A 19,723-nucleotide genomic window follows, 5' to 3' on the forward strand; every position below is an offset into this window, starting at 1 on the left:
TCCAAAATGGGGTCACTTGTGGCGTAGTTATACTGCCCTGGCAATTTAGGGGCCCAAATGTGTAAGAAGTACCTTGCAATCAAAATGTGTAAAAAATGGCCGGTGAAATCCGAAAGGTGCACTTTGGAATATGTGCCCCTTTGCCCACCTTGGCAGCAAAAAAGTGTAACACATCTGGTATCGCCGTACTCAGGAGAAGTTGGGGAATGTGTTTTGGGGTGTCATTTTACATATACCCATGCTGGGTGAGAGAAATATCTTGGCAAAAGACAACTTTTCCCATTTTTTTATACAAAGTTGGCATTTGACCAAGATATTTTTCTCACCCAGCATGGGTATATGTAAAATGACACCCCAAAACACATTCCCCAACTTCTCCTGAGTACGGCGATACCAGATGTGTTACACTTTTTTGCTGCCAAGGTGGGCAAAGGGGCACATATTCCAAAGTGCACCTTTCGGATTTCACCGGCCATTTTTTACACATTTTGATTGCAAGGTACTTCTTACACATTTGGGCCCCTAAATTGCCAGGGCAGTATAACTACGCCACAAGTGACCCCATTTTGGAAAGAAGACACCCCAAGGTATTCCGTGAGGGGCATGGCAAGTTTTTAGAATTTTTTATTTTTTGTCGCAAGTTAGTGGAATATGAGACTTTGTAAGGAAAAAAGAAAAAAAAAGAAAAATCATCATTTTCCGCTAACTTGTGACAAAAAATAGAAAATTCTAGGAACTCGCCGTGCCCCTCACGGAATACCTTGGGGTGTCTTCTTTCCAAAATGGGGTCACTTGTGGCGTAGTTATACTGCCCTGGCAATTTAGGGGCCCAAATGTGTAAGAAGTACCTTGCAATCAAAATGTGTAAAAAATGGCCGGTGAAATCCGAAAGGTGCACTTTGGAATATGTGCCCCTTTGCCCACCTTGGCAGCAAAAAAGTGTAACACATCTGGTATCGCCGTACTCAGGAGAAGTTGGGGAATGTGTTTTGGGGTGTCATTTTACATATACCCATGCTGGGTGAGAGAAATATCTTGGTCAAATGCCAACTTTGTATAAAAAAATGGGAAAAGTTGTCTTTTGCCAAGATATTTCTCTCACCCAGCATGGGTATATGTAAAATGACACCCCAAAACACATTCCCCAACTTCTCCTGAGTACGGCGATACCAGATGTGTTACACTTTTTTGCTGCCAAGGTGGGCAAAGGGGCACATATTCCAAAGTGCACCTTTCGGATTTTGCAGGGCATTTTTTACACATTTTGATTGCAAAGTTCTTCTCACACATTTGGGCCCCTAAATTGCCAGGGCAGTATAACTACCCCACAAGTGACCCCATTTTGGAAAGAAGACACCCCAAGGTATTCCGTGAGGGGCATGGCAAGTTTTTAGAATTTTTTATTTTTTGTCGCAAGTTAGTGGAATATGAGACTTTGTAAGAAAAAATAAAAAAAATAAAATCATCATCATTTTCCGCTAACTTGTGACAAAAAATAAAAAGTTCTATGAACTCACTATGCCCATCAGCGAATACCTTAGGGTGTCTACTTTCCGAAATGGGGTCATTTGTGGGGGTTTTCTACTGTTTGGGCATTGTAGAACCTCAGGAATCATGACAGGTGCTCAGAAAGTCAGAGCTGTTTCAAAAAGCGGAAATTCACATTTTTGTACCATAGTGTGTAAACGCTATAACTTTTACCCAAACCATTTTTTTTTTCCCAAACATTTTTTTTTATCAAAGACATGTAGAACAATAAATTTGGCGAAAAATGTATATATGGATGTCGTTTTTTTTGCAAAATTTTACAGCTGAAAGTGAAAAATGTCATTTTTTTGCAAAAAAATCGTTAAATTTCGATTAATAACAAAAAAAGTAAAAATGTCAGCGGCAATGAAATACCACCAAATGAAAGCTCTATTAGTGAGAAGAAAAGGAGGTAAAATTCATTTGGGTGGTAAGTTGCATGACCGAGCGATAAACCGCTAAAGTTGTGGAGTGCCGATTTGTAAAAAAGGGCCTGGTCACTAGGGGGGTATAAACCTGTGGTCCTTAAGTGGTTAAGGTGAAAAGTGACCAGCTACAGAAAGGGTTAAAAATTAAGCAATTCAGTTGTTTGTTTTTGTTGTTTTATCCCAACCCCTGCAGTGCCATGTGTATACATAATGTCCTACATAGTGCTCCCTGGACCCATAGTGCCAGTGGTATTATTAATGCCCCCGTTTTCCCCCAGTATTATTAATGCCCCCAGTAGTGCCCCTAGTATTATGAATGCCCCCGTTAGTGCTCTCTAGTATTATTAATGCCCCCTTTATTGGCTCCTAGTATCATGAATGCCCCATTAGTTTTCCCCAGTATTATGAATGCCCCCATTAGTTCTCCCAGTATTATGAATGCCCCTTTATTGGGTCAAAGTATTATGAATGCCCTCATTAGTTTCCCCAATATTATGAATGCTGCCATTAGTGGCTCCCAGTATTTTGAATGCCCCCATTAGTGGCTCCCAGTATTACGAATGCCCATATTAGTGGCTCCCAGTATTATGAATGCTGCCATTAGTGGCTCCCAGTATTATAAATGCCCCCATTAGTGGCTCCCAGTATTATGAATAGTGATGAGCGGCAGGGGGAATATTCGAATTCGCGATATTTCGCGAATATTTGGGCGAATATTCGCCATATATTCGAGAATTCGCGAATTCATGATTTCCAGGCATTATTTTCTTGATTGCGAAAATTCGCATAAAATTCGCATACAAATTTTCGCATAAAAATTCGCATGAACTGTTATTTCTAGAAAAATCGAATATTCGCAATTACGAATATATTTTGCGAAATTCGAAATATTCGCGAATTCTCGAAGTGCCGATATTCGCGATTAAAATTCGCAATTCGAATATTCGTGATCAACACTAATTATGAATGCCCTCATTAGTGGCTCCCAGTATTATGAATGCTGCCATTAGTGGCTCCCAGTATTATGAATGCTGCCATTAGTTGCTCCCAGTATTATGAATGCCCCCATTAGTGGCTCCCAGTATTATGAATGCTGCCATTAGTGGCTCCCAGTATTATGAATGCCCCCATTAGTTGCTCCCAGTATTATGAATGCCCCCATTAGTTGCTCCCAGTATTATGAATGCCCCCATTAGTGGCTCCCAGTATTATGAATGCCCTCATTAGTGGCTCCCAGTATTATGAATACCCCCATTAGTGGCTCCCAGTATTATGAATGCTGCCATTAGTGGCTCCCAGTATTTTGAACGCTCCCATTAGTGGCTCCCAGTATCATGAATGCCCCCATTAGTTTCCCCTTGTTTAATGAATGTCCCCATTAGTGTGCCTATTTTTAATGGACATTAGATGGGTGTACTCCTGTCTAAACGGTAGTTAAAAATGGTCCCATTGATTGCAATGGGGCCTGTCTGGTTGTTAAAAAAATGGTTAATGTAGCCTTAGTGATCCAGTTCTTCAAGTACTCTTAATCCATATGCAAATGAGCAGTTAATGACACAGAGGGCGGGTCCAAGCCACTCTGTGCACCCTTGCTCCTCGTTTGTCCTCTGCCAGGCCTGCTTTCTCCTCCTTGATGGACAGGGCCAGGTGAGATGACTATGCAGGTACCTGGTTTAAAAAAAGAACTAACCAGCAGAATGCCGATAAAAATAGATTTAAAGGGGGTTTTCGGAAATATTTTAACTGATGAGAGTATAGGTCTACTGCGAGCACTGGTACCTTCTCAAACAACTTATTGGTGGTGGTCCCGGGTGGCCAGAGGATAGGTCATCAGTTAAAATATCTTTGAAACCCTTTTAAGAAAAAACTTTATAAGTACATTCTCATCTGCAGTGGACGCGTGTGTGATTGGGACCAATAAGAGTCTATGACTATGGCTAAGGACAAGTAAGAGTCATTTGTCTAAAACTCTGCAGGGGAAATGTTCCTGCAACTTGTCATTGTGAGAACTTACTCATGAACTGTTAATGGGGTTTTCCAGCAGTAAAATATTGATAACCGCTATTCAGCTGTTTGAATAGGTTGCGGCACTCCAAGGAATGACGCGGTCTCTTCCTAGGTCAATGACGTCACATTTATCAGTCACATGGTCTATATGAAGCTCAATCCCATTGAAGTGCATAGGCCTGGGTCAATGTAGGTCAGACCCCCACAGTCATCAGATAGTAATGACCTATCCCGATACAGTCTCGAGTACAACTCACAGATGGGTTGTCATCCAGCTTTCCAAGACTACTAGATGGCCGTTCTGTTTAGTTATGCTTATTGTTGCATAACTGTCTAACTGACATTGAAGGCTCTTGATCCTCCATCAAAAGTTGCGCTCACTGAAGCCCCTTTACTACAGGACCTAACATGCTGACATCCATCCATGTGGCCATGTCGGGTACTGCGGCTGTATATGTGATACTGCAGTGAAAAGGCTGCAGCTCCCTTTTCATGAAGATCTAGGTGGTGGAAACCCTATTAATAGAAAACCCCTTTAAGGGATATTTAAACGTATTGACTGTCCTGATTATAGATATCTCTTCAGATTCCACACACAGTATATCATTTACATGGAGTAATGGGTTTCTAAGGGGCTCACCAGAGATCACAAGCACAATGCACATAATGTTATCTGCATAGCTTCATTAATTGTCACATCATAATCATGAATTGTGAGGCTTTAAAAAAAAATCATTTGAAACTGTGTTTTCAAGATATTTTCATTCTTGAGACAAAGGAAAGCTTTTATTTTCCCTATTAATGTGGCCACTAGGGAGCGCTGTTCTACAGAAATCAAAGACAAAGATTTCCAGTGTCTCGTCTGGTTTGGCTGTATAAATTTTTGCAATTAAAAGAAAGAAAAATGTTCAACGAGACAATGGTCCTGGTGGAGAACAGAAGGGGCTTTGTTTTTCAACTGATCATATAAAAGAAAATGAAGACAGGAGACAACAATAATAAAAATCTTATAAAAGCCAGACAACAGTCCGAGAAAGAAGGCTTCACATTTTACGTGCCATGAATATATATATATATATACTGTATATATACAAAGACCTGAGTAATGTGAGGCAGACTGGTTGCTATGGACAGTGTATCCCTAGCAATCGGACTCTTTCAAATGACTAATGTCCAGCTCAAACAGAAATGTCCTTGTGGTGACAGAAAGCAGTCACAGTATTCAATTCTCAATCTCAGCTGGCATTATTAATCAGATTTTACTAAAAGTAAAACCCTTGAAGGGAGATTTCCATTAATAGATAAGGCCACAACATTATAATTGCTGGCGGTATGACCCCTGTAATATGAACAAAGGGGCCAAGTGAACCGCTTCAGCCTTTTCTCTGCACTCCCAGTCATGCAGAGTAAGGGTGCATTCACACGACCCTATGTATTTTGCGGTCCGCAAAACAAGGATCTGTAAAAAATGCGGTTCATGTTGCTTCCTTTTTTTTTATTTTGCAGACCCCCTGTAACGATGACTATTCTTGTCTGCAGAATAGGACATGTTCTATCTTTTTTGTGGGGTAGAATGGACATACAGACATTACACGGTTTGCTGTCCACATTCGATCTGCAAAAAATGTGGATCGGATGCAGACCAAAAATACAATCTCAGCAGATAACATGTGGGAGCTGGAATGGTGATAGAGGTGCTCATCCAAAATACAGACAGCCACTGAAATTGATCTGTTTTGCACAGAGAACTGTTTGCTGCTGTTGTCTTGGGCCCCTATGATTGTTGAGCAATACCCATTGCATGTTAATGTAATAAGTCCCACATTTATGCTAATAATTTCTAAATATATACTGTATTTATAACAGCTAGTTTCCCAATACAGAGGTCCAAATCTCCTGCATGGACGAAGAGTTAACGTGTCCCTCCAATTTCAATCTGACTTGTGTTATGAAGATATGCTAATGCACGCTCCTCGCTGCAGTTTCGTTTCTGTGTGTTCTTTGTGATTCTTTATGGGTTAACTCCCCTGTGTTCCTATCTGGAGTTAATCCTCCCTGTCTGCTCCATGGGTGTGGCCTCTCTGCTGCACCCATGAAACCTGTATATATGGCTGAGGTTTCCTTAGTTCTGGGTCAGCTCTCCTGGTGTGTGTTGTCTTGTCCTGCTCCTGCTCCTAGTTTGTACTCACTCTCCCATGCTGCTGACCCATGGGATCCGTGTCTGTCTGTGCTCTATAGGTTTCCTACTTGTTCATTGCCGTCCTCTTTCCTGTGTTTCTGTTATCTGTTCTGCCAGTTATGTTTGAGTTACCTTGTGTGTATTCATATGTCTCTGTTCAGCAAGCCCTTGCTGCAGCGTGCTATGGGCAAGGCCACGCAGTTTACCACTGGTGGAGCTAGTCCTTCTCTGCTCATTGCCACTCCTGTTGCCTTGCATGAACTCCTGCTTGTGTTTTTAGTTGCATGTTTGTATTTGGCTGTTTATGTTTGCCTATGTACCTTCGGTATCTTCTGGTACCCGTTGTCCGTTTGCTCCTGTTGTCACTGTCTAGTTCATGCTCCAGAGTGGACCCTGGCAACTCCCTGCGGCAAAGCCTAACCCTACCATCTGGGGCCCTAGTGAATACCAGGCATTGCTTAGTCACGCCCCTCTGGAGTATTACTAGACAGTGGGCAGTGGGGGTTTTCCTCCCACTGTGCGGATGGTACATAGAGCTCTCAATTTCCCTGTGTTTCCCTCCTTGGATTCTGTTTGCGCAATAAACTCTGTTGTGACTGTACCGTATTGCTGTATGTTTTTGCTTGACGACGCGGAAGTCTCTCCTGGGATCTCCAAGTTGTGACACAACGGCATTGTACATGGGTTCTATTAATTAAGTTATGAGTTTATTATATTCTCCAAGATAAGTCTAGTGATACGTTCAGTAGAGCCACAGGGTCCTTATTCTCAGCGTCCTATCATGGTCAAATTTTTATATGATCTAACTAGGTTGTCTGCAATGCTCCAAATCCTAAAATTCAGTATAGGGGCAAAAGAATGAGAAGACATGAATCATAGTGGTATCTTAGGGCTGTTTCACATGAGCGGATGCCGTGCGTGACATCCGCTGCGTGAATGACAGCCAACACCCGATGCGGACAGTAGAAGCACGGAGCATTATCAATCATGTTACTGCTCCATGCTTCTGCTGTCCGCATCGGCTCGTGTGAAACAGCCCTTACTCTATCCTCTTCTGACCCCAAATGGCAGACAATTCCTTCTATTAAGCAAAAACCTGGGTGTTCCCTTACAACCTAATAGTATGCATCTGTACACAATTAAGGATAGTCTACTGTGAGGAAGAAGGAAAGGAATTCCTTTGTCTAGGTACATGATGTCCCCTCTGTAGCCATCTAGATTTTTTGCCAAATATTGCAACTTAGGTATATACTTATACATCCACATTAAAGAATAGAAAGAATGTCTAAAAAAAAATAGATAATTAAGATTTAATTATGTTTAATTAATCTTACTATACCAATCCTAACTCACAAACTCTGATAACCTGCTTCATTGTCACTTTAATGACATTTAAAAAAATAAAATAAAGGTGGATTCCCCTTAAAATTATAAATTCCACAGCCTAAACCACCACTAGAGGGAACCTATGAGCCTACTGCATACTCTGTATACTTTGAGCTCAATAACAAGGGAAGTTGATCCCAATAAGCCAGAATTCTGTTGTTGTTATTATTATTATTATTATTATTATTAGTTAATTCTATTCAGGGGATTTGGGGCTCTGCATCAGAAAAAAGCTCCAACTGCTATAAGGATAATTTAAGAAATCAGCCCAGAACTGGACCTATTTAGATTAGCCTCTAGAAAATAGTATTTAAAAGGAACCTCTTGCCTGAGCAGCAGGATGAGCTGATCAGATGATATATTGTTTTATGGGGAACCATTATGCCATGAGTAAGGACAAGTCTTATTGTGGCTGAAATGCATAGGTTTGTTTTTTTAATAGTTTTGTACAAAATGTTTTTAATGCATTAACAATAAAAGTAGATTTTTTTTTTTTTTAAGGCCTGCTGGAGAAATCGTTTTTTTTCTACATGAAAATGAATCCGCCTGATCGGGAAATTGTTCTCTGCAGCAGATCACCACTCCATACTTGCTGTGCATACTGCTCTTGAGGACGTCAATTTGCCTCTAGCGATTTACGCCTCGGTTAGTTATCAGAATAGTGAGGTAGCCAGCTTTTTAATGTACATAGTAGACAGCTTCAAGGAAAATATTTGGTAGTGTGAAGCTCTGCCAGTATCAATAAAGTGGAAATCACACCTGAATTGCATTGGCGCCCAGAGAGAGCGTGCTCATGTAATAATATTATATGGCTAAGAGTGGCTCTATAGAGAGTTGAAAGCACTTGTAGTGAAATTCATTAATTAATGTATTCAGGAGATCTAGCAAGAGAATCACTGTGCAGATTTAACATTCTCACTGCTTGGCCATTCTACCCGCTGCGTGTTCAAACTCCGCCAGATCCTGGTATTTACACAGTTAACAGAAGAAGTATATGAATATGTGAAAATTCATTTTTCATTTTTTTTTTCTTTTTTTGTAGTGATATTAATCAAGAACTTTGTCGTGAGATGAAACACTCACAGTTTGTCAATGTTTTATCAGTTGCTATTATCTAAACTGGCCTTATGTTCTCCAGTTTCACTGTCTACTTGTTTAACAGAACATTACATTGATATAATAGTCCATATAAAAGCAGGGGAAACAAAGCCATGACCAAAGATAAATGCATATGGGGTCATTTATCAAACTGGTGTGAAGTAGAACTGGCTTAGGCTACTTTCACATTAGTGTTTTTTGCGGATCCGTCATGGATCTGCAAAAACGCTTCCGTTACAATAATACAACTGCATGCATCCGTCATGAACAGATCCTGTTGTATTGTCTATTATATCCATGACACCATTGAAAGTCAGTGAGGGACGAATCCATTATCTATTGTGCCAGATTATGAAAAACTGATCCGTCCCCATTGACTTACATTGTGTGTACCCAATCACGGACAGAAAAACCCTGCTTGCAGCGTTTTTCTGTCTGCGATGGGGACACAACCAAATGGAACGGAATGCATTTTGGTGCATTCCTTTTCGTTCAGTTCAGTTTTGTCCCCATTGACAATGAATGGGGACAAAACTAAGGCGTTTTCTTCCGCTATTGAGATCCTGTGACGGATCTCAATAGCGGAGATGAAAACGCTAATGTGAAAGTAGCCTTAGTTGCCCATAGCAACCAATCAGATTCCACCTTTCATTTTCTAAAGGAGCTGTCAAAAATGAAAGGTGGGATCTGATTAGTTGTTATGGGCAACTAAGCCAGTTCTACTTTACACCAGTTTGATAAAAGACCCCAGTAGTTTCTTTATTTATAGGGGGTTTCTGAGTGTTTTATACTAAGGACCTATCCTCAGGATAGGTAGTCATTATCTCTTATCTGATGGGTGGGGTTTGAACTCTCAGCACCTCCACCGACCAGCTGTTTGAAGAGACCACGGTGCTCCGTGAGGCAAGTGACTTCATGTTCTTCATCGTGGCTTAGGCACAGCTCAGTTCTGTTCCAGTGAATAAGGCTGAACTGCAATACCAAGAACAGCTGCTATCCAATGGACCGTGCTGTGCTTGGTAAGCTGCAAGGAGGCCGAGTTTGCTCACCAGAGTGCCAAAGCCTCTTCAAATAGCTGATCAGCAGGGGTGTAGGACCCCCTACGATCATATGCTGATAACCTATTTTGAGCATATTCAAAACTTGGACCTTTACCCAGAGTAATCTTAGTTGACATTGGGTATGTTTCCATAAACCTTATCCATTAATTTCTTCCATTATGTGCAGCCAGACATGGAATATCAGCGTTAGGGGTGAATGTACTCCACTTTTACAGACTGACAATAATACGCACAAAACAGAAGAAAAAAAATCAATTTTAGAGAAAAAAAATGAAGCATTCTTTCCTGTATATTTACTTGTATCTTATTATTATTATTTTTTATTATTATTAAAGCGCCATTCATTCCATAGCGCTGTACATATAAAAAGGGGTAAACATACATAATACAGACAATTGCACTAAGCGTAAACAAGACGAGTTACAAACTGGTACAGAAGGAGAGAGGGCCCTGCCCGTGAGGGCTTACAATCTACATAAATATATAAAGTGCAAGTGCTGCCAAAAATTACAAGGAAGAGGCACTCCGATACAACCTGTATATCACATAAAGGAGGGCCTCATTTACATTGTGGTACAATTGTTCATGTAGTGGGACTCCTACACTCATAAAGCCTATGCACTAAGTGAAAGGGCTGTCACAAATTATAAGGAACCAGCACTCCAATACACCCTTTGTTACACATAAAGGAGGGCATCATACACAGCCTTGACAAATTATGATTGATGGCCTGCTGGTGACCCTCAAAAACATTTGGAGCAAGGGCCTGCTGGTCTGACCATGTAAAACATTTTGGGCGAGGGCCTGCTGCCGCTTTGGTGACTCTAGATAACCTAGGTGAGCTGACCCTGTAAAAGATTTGAGGTGCAGGCCTGCTGGTGAGCTGACCCTGTAAAAAATTTGAGGTGTGGGCCTGCTGGTAAGCTGACCCTGTAAAAGATTTTATGTGCGGTCCTGCAGGTGTGCTGACCCTCTAAAAAATTAAATGCGTGGGCCATCAGGTGAGCTGACCCTGTAAAAGATTTGAGTTGAGGGCCTGCTGGTGAGCTGACCCTGTAAAATATTTTATGTGCGGGCCTGAAGGTGAGCTGACCCTCCCAAAAAATGATATGTGAGGGCCTGCAGCTGAGCTGACATGACCCTCTTAAAAATTATATGCGAGGGCCTGCATGTGAGCTGATCCTGTAAAACATTATATGCGAAGGGCATATATGCGAGGGCATTATATGTGACGAATAAGCATGTTGATATCATGGAAGAGAAGGAGGAGTATAAGAAAAGGAAGATTCAACCATATACCATTGTTTGTGGTGGAAGGGGTGCATGGCAATACAGTGTATTAGTACAGTACATTCCTGGGTTACCTGCTCTAACCCTCAGGTTAAGTCCGTGCGGTGTTGGACTGGGATCGACCCGAGAATCTGAAAGCGCTTATGCAGTTTTTGGGATTCACCAACTACTACCGTAAATTCATCTTGAACTATTCAACTGTGGTTAAACCTTTTAACAGACATGACTAGGAAGGAGGTTGATTTCTCTGTTTGGTCTGATGCGGCATTAAAAGCCTTTTCTGCTGTGAAGGAATGTTTTGCTTCAGCCTCTATTCTGGTGCAACCGGACGTGTCTGAGCCATTCATTGTAGAGGTTGACGCATCCGAGGTAGGGGTGGGAGCAGTTTTGTCGCAAGGTCCTTCACCTAGTAAATGGCGCCCATGTGCTTTTTTTCTCTAAAAAACTTACGACTGCTGAAAGAAATTATGACATGGGTAATAGGGAATTGCTGGCCATTAAGTTGGCTTTTGAAGAATGGCGCCATTGGTTGGAAGAAGAAATTCATCCTATTACGGTAATTACTGATCACAAAAATCTGGCTTACCTTGAGTCGGCTAAACGACTGAATCGAAGGCAGGCCAGATGGTCGCTGTTTTCCAACAGATTTAACTTCATTGTCACCTACGGCTCTGGGGTTAAGAACGTCAAGGCGGATGCTTTGTCACGCAGCTTTCCTGGGGGGGGGGGGGGGGGTGATTCTAGAGATCCTAGTTCTATTTTGTCTGAAGGGGTAGTCTTATCTGCCCTATATCCTGATCTTGAGGCTAAGGTGTTGGAGGCCCAAGAGGATGCTCCGGACTCTTGTCCTCCAGGGAAATTGTTTGTTCCTTCAGACTTACGTCATAAGGTATTTGAGGAACATCACTGTATTGTCTTGGCTGGACACCCTGGGAGTAGATCCACTGTTGATCTCATCTCGCGCAGATTTTGGTGTCCAGTGTTGCGTAAGTGTGTTGAGGACTATGTGTCAGCCTGTTGTACCTGTTCTCGTGCTAAGGTGACACATACTCAACCTTCTGGATCTCTTCTTCCGTTACCCATCCCGTCCAGACCTTGGACGCATTTGTCCATGGACTTTATTACGGATTTACCAAATTCTTCGTGAAAACCGTGATCCTGGTGGTAGTTGATCGGTTTAGAAAAATGGCGCATTTTATAGCATTGCCTGCTCTACCTAATGCCAAGACTCTTCCACAGGTGTTTGTCGATAACATCGTGAAACTACATGGCATTCCTTCTGATGTGGTGTCTGATCGGGGGAAACTAAATTTGTTTCCAGATTCTGGAAAGCGTTCTGTACTCGACTGGGGGTACAATTGTCCTTTTCTTCGGCTTTTCATCCTCAGTCGAACGGACAGACGGAGCGCATTAATCAGAATCTGGAGACTTACTTGAGATGTTTTGTTTCGGAGAACCAGGAGGAGTGGTCTCCATTCTTGTCGTTAGCTGAGTTTGCCATTAATAACCGTAGAAAGGGAGTCCACTGATAAGTCGCCGTTTTTTGGTGCATATGGATTCCATACACAGTTTGGCACATTTTCTGCTTCTCAAACTTCCGGTATTCCTGAGGAGGAATGATTTTCCTCTTTGTCTTCGATTTGGCGGAAAATTCTAAATAACCTGAAAAAGATGGGCAACAGGTATAAGCGTGTGGCTGACAGGAGACGTATGAATGGTCCGGACCTGAGAGTTGGTGATTCTGTGTGGCTGTCCACAAGAAACATTAAGCTTAAGGTACCTTCTTGGAAGTTGGGTCCAAGATTTATTGGTCCATATAAGATCACTGCCATTGTTAACCCTGTAGCCTTCCATCTTGAACTTTTTCAGGCTTTGTAAATTCATAATGTATTTCATAAGTCATTGTTGAAGAAATGTGTCGAACCTGTTGAGCCGTCCTCCTTGCCTCCTGCTCCTATCATGGTGGACGGCAATTTAGAATTTCAAATCAGCAGGAATGTGGACTCTCGAGTTCTCCATAGATCCCTCCAGTATCTCGTCCATTGGAAGGGTTACAGACCAGAGGAGAGGTTGTGGGTTCCAGCAGCTAATGTTAATGTGAATCATCTGGTAAAGGAAGGCCTTTCACAGAGCCCATCCTGATAAGGTCGGTTCTGGGTGCCCGGAGGTCACCCGTAGAAGGGGGGGGGGGTACTGTCACGGTCGCTCAGGTGACTGATGTTAGGAAATCAAGGAGATTGGCTGAGTGTGGATGAATCTAACAGCCTCCTTGATTTCTTTTGATTCAGTGTTAATAGGGTTAATGACCACTTCCCTATTCTCAGCTGTTGTTAAGTGTCGCATTTGTTTGTATTTGTTATATTCCCTGTTGTTGTATCTGGGCCTGAGACAGAGACTTCCATTCGTCCCTCTGGGGAGGAATGGGTTGTCTCTGGCCCTATACTTATTCCAGGGCCTTATAGGGAAATCAGGGCCTAGGTATACTGCTTATAAATATTCCTACCTTCAAGGTCTATTCATATTGATAGGTAGTCAGGGCCCGGATTAGGGTTGTCTAGGAGGTGACCTGTTTCTTCCCTAGCTTCCAGGCCCAGTTACTGTTCCCTTTCCCTGCTGTGTTCAGTGCAGAGTTTCCCCCACACACAGATCATGACACTGTCTCCTGCACCTCCTCCTCTTCATCGTCCAATTCGCGCTGAGAAGACGAACTGAGGGTGGTCTGGCTATCACCTTGTGTAATGTCTTCCTCCATTTACACCTCTTCCACATGCAAAGCGTCGTCCTTAATTGTGAGCAGCGAGTGTTTTAGTAGACACAGAAGTGGGATGGTTACGCTGATAATAGCGTTATCGCCGCTCACCATCTGTGTTGATTCCTCAAAGTTTCTTAAAACCTCACAGAGGTCAGACATGCATGCCCACTCCTCGCTTGTGAATAGCGGAAGCGGACTGGATAGGCGACGACCATGTTGCAGCTGGTATTCCACTACTGCCCTCTGCTGCTCACAAAGCCTGGCCAACATGTGGAACATGGAGTTCCAGCGCATGCTCACATCGCCCAACAGCCGGTGAGCTGGCAATTTCAAGCGCTGCTGCAACGTTGACATCCTGGCTGAAGCTGTCGGTGACTTGCGGAAATGTGCACACACGAGGCGCACCTTCACCAATAGCCCAGGCAAATTGGGGTAGGTTTTGAGAAACCGTTGAACCACAAGGTTGAACACGTGAGCTAGGCATGGGATGTGTCTAAGCTTGCCAAGCTCCAAATCCGCCACTAAGTTACAGTCATTATTAGACACAACTATGCCTGGTTTTAGGTTGAGTGGCGAGAGCCACAATTCAGTCTGGTCTCTTATTCCCTGCCACAGCTCTGCGGCGGTATGCTGTTTGTCCCCTAAGCATATCAGCTTCAGCACGGCCTGTTGCCGCTTCCCCACTGCAGAGCTACACTGCTTCCAGCTACCAACTGATGACTGACTGCTGCTGCACGCGGATAACTTGGAGGTGGAAGTGGAAGAGGAGGCGGAGGAGGAGAAGTGGGGGTTGGAGTCACTAATGTAGGTGCTAGCGGAAACCCTGATCGACGTAGGGCCCGCAATCCTTGGCGTTGGTAGAATCTGTGCCATCCCAGGGTACGACTCGCTCCCGTCCATCAGGGAAATGTAGCGTCCCTGGCAGAATGCACTTGTTTATGTGTCCGCGGTTAAATGGACCCTCCCAGTAACTGCGTTGGTCAGGGCACGTGTGATGTTAAGGGACACATGTTGGTGTAAGGCGGGCATGGCCCACCATGAAAAATAGTGGCAGCTGGGGACTGCTTAACGAGGGACGGCCGCCGGCATCATGCTGCAGAAGGACTCAGTGTCCACAAGCCTAAATGGCAACATTTCCAGGGTCAGTAATTTGGAAAGTTGCGTATTTAGTGCTATGGCCTGACTGTGGGCGGCTGGGTATTTGCGCTTACGTTTAAATGCCTGGGTCATTTGTACGCTGTGCTGGGACACGGAAGTGGATGTGGTCTTCATGCTGGTGGTGGTGAGGTTGCTAGTGTTCTCGCCCCAGCTCATTTTCGTATGGCACAGGTTGCAAACTACAATTTTTTTGTCTTCCACATTTTCCTTAAAAAAGCACCATTCTGCAAAACATTTACCCCTTGGCAAGGGAGATTTCCGCAAGGGGTTGCACCGTGGAACAGTTGCGTGCCTGTGTGGTGTGGCCCGCCTTCTCCCTTTTGCCACCCCACTGCCTCTTCCAGCCTGTTGGGGTGCTGCAGATCCCTCCCCCTCTGTACTGCTGTCCTCGCTCAGCTTTCCACCTTCCCAGATTGGGTCAGTGACCTTATCGTCCACCACCTCCTCTTCCACTTCCTCACTGTGATCATCCAAATCAAGTAATGGCGATGAAAAGAGGTCCATTGGAATATCCAAGTGTGGAAGTCATTATTCGCAGTGTCTACGGAAAAAGTGTACTGGATGTCACTGATATTTTAGGGATGCGCACACTTTAAACAGGAGATATGGCGCGAATAATTTTACTGTCCGCAGTGGACACCGTCTACCGAAAAAGTGCACTGGATGTCACTGATATTTTAGGGATGCGCACACTTTAAACAGGAGATATGGCACAGATAATTTTACTGTCCGCAGTGGACACCGTCTACGGAAAAAGTGTACTGGATGTCACTGATATTTTAGGGATGCGCACACTTTAAACAGGAGATGTGGCGCGAATAATTTTACTGTCTGCAGTGGACACCGTCTACCGAAAAAGTGCACTGGATGTCATTGATATTTTAGGGATGCGCACACTTTAAACAGGAGATATGGCACAGATAATTTAACTGTCCGCCGCGGACAACGTGTATGGAAAAAGTGCACTGGATGTCACTGATATTTTAGGGATGCGCATACTTTAAACAGGAGATGTGGCGCAGATAATTTTACTGTCCGCAGGGGACACCATCTACGGAAAAAGTCCATTGAATGTCACTGATATTTTAGGGATGCGCACACTTCAAACAGGAGATGTGGCGCGGATAATTTAACTGTCCACAGTGGACACCATCTACCGAAAAAGTCAGCTGGATGTCACTGATGATATTAGAAGTAGAGAAGAGAACATCAGATTCAGGACCTACTGCAGACAATAGTTAAATAAAAAATATGTTAAAGGAGGAAAATACAGTACTTAAAAATAAACTACTGGACCTGGAAAACAGGTCTAGGAGACCCAACCTGAGATGTTTGGGGTTTCCGGAGGGAGTGGAGGGACGAGACCCGTGCGGTTTTATACAAACCTGGTTAAGGGAACAATTGGGTCAGGATATCTCAGACTATAAAAATGTTATAGAACGAGTTCATAGATTGTCGGCAAGGCTCCCCACCCCTGGTACAAGACCACGACCAATATCAATTAACTTCCTATCGGTTAGAGATAAGGAGGAAGTATTGTGCAGGGCAAGAAATGAAGGGAAGTTAGAATATGTGGGTACAACAATAATGCTATTCTCTGATTATGCAAGAGAAACTGAGAGAGAAAGAAGCCATTATATTGATGCAAAAAAAATGATGCGCCAAAATAATGTTAAGTATTCAGTTGAGAGTTGAATGGGAGACCACAACGTGTTTTTATGATACAGCAGAGGCGGCGGGGGAATGGATCAAAGAGAAGATGAAAATATGAGTTATAAATAGGGCTGAGCACATCCGGGAGGGAGTAATGCAAGGGAGAGGGCCAGGTATTGATGCTATCCTGGGCCAATCAGGAAGGGAGGGTTAGGGAGGGTTTTTGTAGCCTGTTGCGGCGATCGCTTCTGGGGGGGAAGAAAGAGGAGAACTTTAGAATTTTTTTATTTTTTTGTGGCTGCTTTTTCCTTCTCGCTCTGCCACCCCTTCCCTTCCCCCCCCCCTCCCCCTTCCCCGGTTTTACAATTTATAATAGGAAATGGATAGTGACCACTTGAATTAGACCCTATGAGAATAATTTCATGGAATATTAGAGGGTTGAGTAAGGGACTAAAGAGAGTGGCAGTTTTTGACGCAATACATAGGTTCCTCCCTGCTATAGTCTGTTTACAAGAAGCGCATCTGACAAGTGAGACGATAATTGGGGTGACTAGGCCTTGGATGCAGTGTGCTTTTCACTCAGTTTTTTCATCGTATGCTAGAGGGGTGAGTATATTAATTCATAGAAACATAGAAATTAAAATAATAAAAACAGTAATAGATAAGGAAGGTCGATATGTTCTTATGGACTGTATCTAGTCTGGATTATCGCAAACGTATCCAGGTAGAGCCTGGATTATCGCAAACGTATAACATACCCCCTCCCTTTAGAGTAGATGTATTATTAAAAATAAACGAGTTTGTACTTAAGGCAGGCGACAAATCACTTTTAGTAATGGGAGACTTTAATAACGTAATGGATGGTCAAATGGACAGATGTAGATGAAATAATCTTCAACCAGGGTCTAAATTAAATGATAATACAACAGAATTGGGTTGGATCGATATCTGGAGGGTAATGTACCCAAAATTAAAAAGATACTCATGTTTTTCCAAAACTCATAGGTGTCACGGATTGATTTAGTTTTTACGGATAATAAAGGGGCACAAGATATTGAAACAGGTAAAGTATGGACGACGGGGGATTTCAGACCATAATTCACTTATTATAAACACAAAAATAAAGAAAATAAATAAATAGAGAGATGAACATAACTATAGGATGGATCAATATAATGGGTACTCACGATAAGATAATGAAAGAGATTAGGGAATATTTTGAGATAAATGAGGGTTCAGCTGGAAATAATATGGTGTGGAAGGCTGCAAAGGCCTTTATAAGAGGGATTGTCACTAGATACACTTTAATATACCGCAAGGGAATTAGAAAATAAATATATTGATAACCCCACAGTACAAAATTACAAAGAATGGACAGACAAAGCGGCCAAACTGGAAAGTGATTTGCGACTTTTTGCCAAACAACAAAAAGAGAACTATGTAAGGGATAACTATATTTTTGCGCATATATCTGGTAAAAAGTTGGCTGCCCTGGTGGCAACTCAGACCAAAAACAATAACTATATTCACTGTCTGACAGATAAATATGGCCATAAAACTGTTGAACAAACTGCAAAACTGGAGCTTCTTAGGGAACACTAAGATATATAAGTAGCAAGGTAAATAAGATTCTTAGGGGAAATTACTATCACCAAATTAACTACAGACCAGAGAGAAACCCTAGAAGCCCCATTAGATTTGGCTGACGTAGAGATAATACTGTCTAAGATAACCAAGAATAAGACCCCAGTGACACTATTGAGGCTGTTGCCCTCTGGAGCAGGAGTATCGTACTGGCACAGGCACTCAGCGATACTGCGCCTGCGTGGGATTTCGGAGGCCAAGCGAGGAGGAATCAAGGACGGTGCAGTCAATAAATTAAATGACGTAGTGGGGAGGGGGCGGCGCATTCCGGCAAGTATGTGGGCAGAGGCGGCTCTAGACTTTGTGAGGCCTTAGGTGAAACTCGAACATGAGGCCCCCACGAAGATTGTTGGGATGTTCGTGATCTCCTGTACGGCGCCCCGGCTCAGTCCTCAAGAAATAAGCTGTGTCAACCACCGCACGGAGCGGTGGTGTGGTCAACACTCCCCCTCCATGTATCTCTATGGAAGACTCTGAGATACACAAGTGCTGTATCTGCGGCTCTCCCATAGATACATGGAGGGGGAGTATTGACCACCACTCTGGGCACAAGGAGATCCGGAGTACCATACAGGAGATCGTGGGGGATCCCAACGGCCAGACCCCCCTAATCAGACACTTATCTCCTATCCTTTGGATAGGGGATTTATTTTCCTATCCCGGAGTACCCCTTTAATATGCAGTGACATCACAGTAAAGGGTTAATATGCACAGTGTTAACACAGTACACGGCTTATATTCACATGCATATTAACACTTTGCATTGACCCTGGCCCAGTTCTCTAAATCGACCCTCCCCGTGCACACCACATTTTGCTATATTTGCCATACCGCAGCACATACCTGTCACATGCAGGGCCTCCCAGGTGACGTCTCCTCTGATGTAGATCTTCTCTGTCATCATCTTCTCCATTCGGTCCGTACAACTTCAATCAGCCGCCTCCTCTCTGCAGAGTGTGACACACAGACATCTTAGCTTCCTCACATTTCTATAATCATCCTCCAACCTGGAGTCCCCACAGTGTTATCCTGCTGCTTGCTGTGCCCCCAAATACTATCCTGAAGAAATATTACTGCCCCCCATAGTAATAGTACTGCTCATAGTCCCACCAATAGTAAGTCCCTTCTAGAATGCCCTAATTAGTAATACTGCCCCCCACACTGCCCCATTAAGTAATTTGCCCCCCACACTGAGCCCATTAAGCAATTTGCCCACCACACTGCCCCATTAAGTAATTTGCCCCCAAACTGCCCCTATTAAGTAATTTGTCCGCCACACTGCCCCCATCAAGTAATTTGTCCCCCCACACTGCCCCATTAAGTAATTTGCTCCCACACTGCCCCATTAAGTAATTTGCTCCCACACTGCCCCCATAAAGTAATTTGTCCCCCCACACTGCCCCATTAGGTAATTTGTCCCCCACACTGCCCCCATTAAGTAATTTGTCTGCCACACTGCCCCCATTAATTTGCCCCCACACTGTTCCCCATTAAGTAATTTGCCCCCCACACTGCCCCATTAGGTAATTTGTCCGCCACA

This window comes from Bufo gargarizans, chromosome 6, assembly GCF_014858855.1.
Source record: "Bufo gargarizans isolate SCDJY-AF-19 chromosome 6, ASM1485885v1, whole genome shotgun sequence".
Taxonomy (NCBI): domain Eukaryota; kingdom Metazoa; phylum Chordata; class Amphibia; order Anura; family Bufonidae; genus Bufo; species Bufo gargarizans.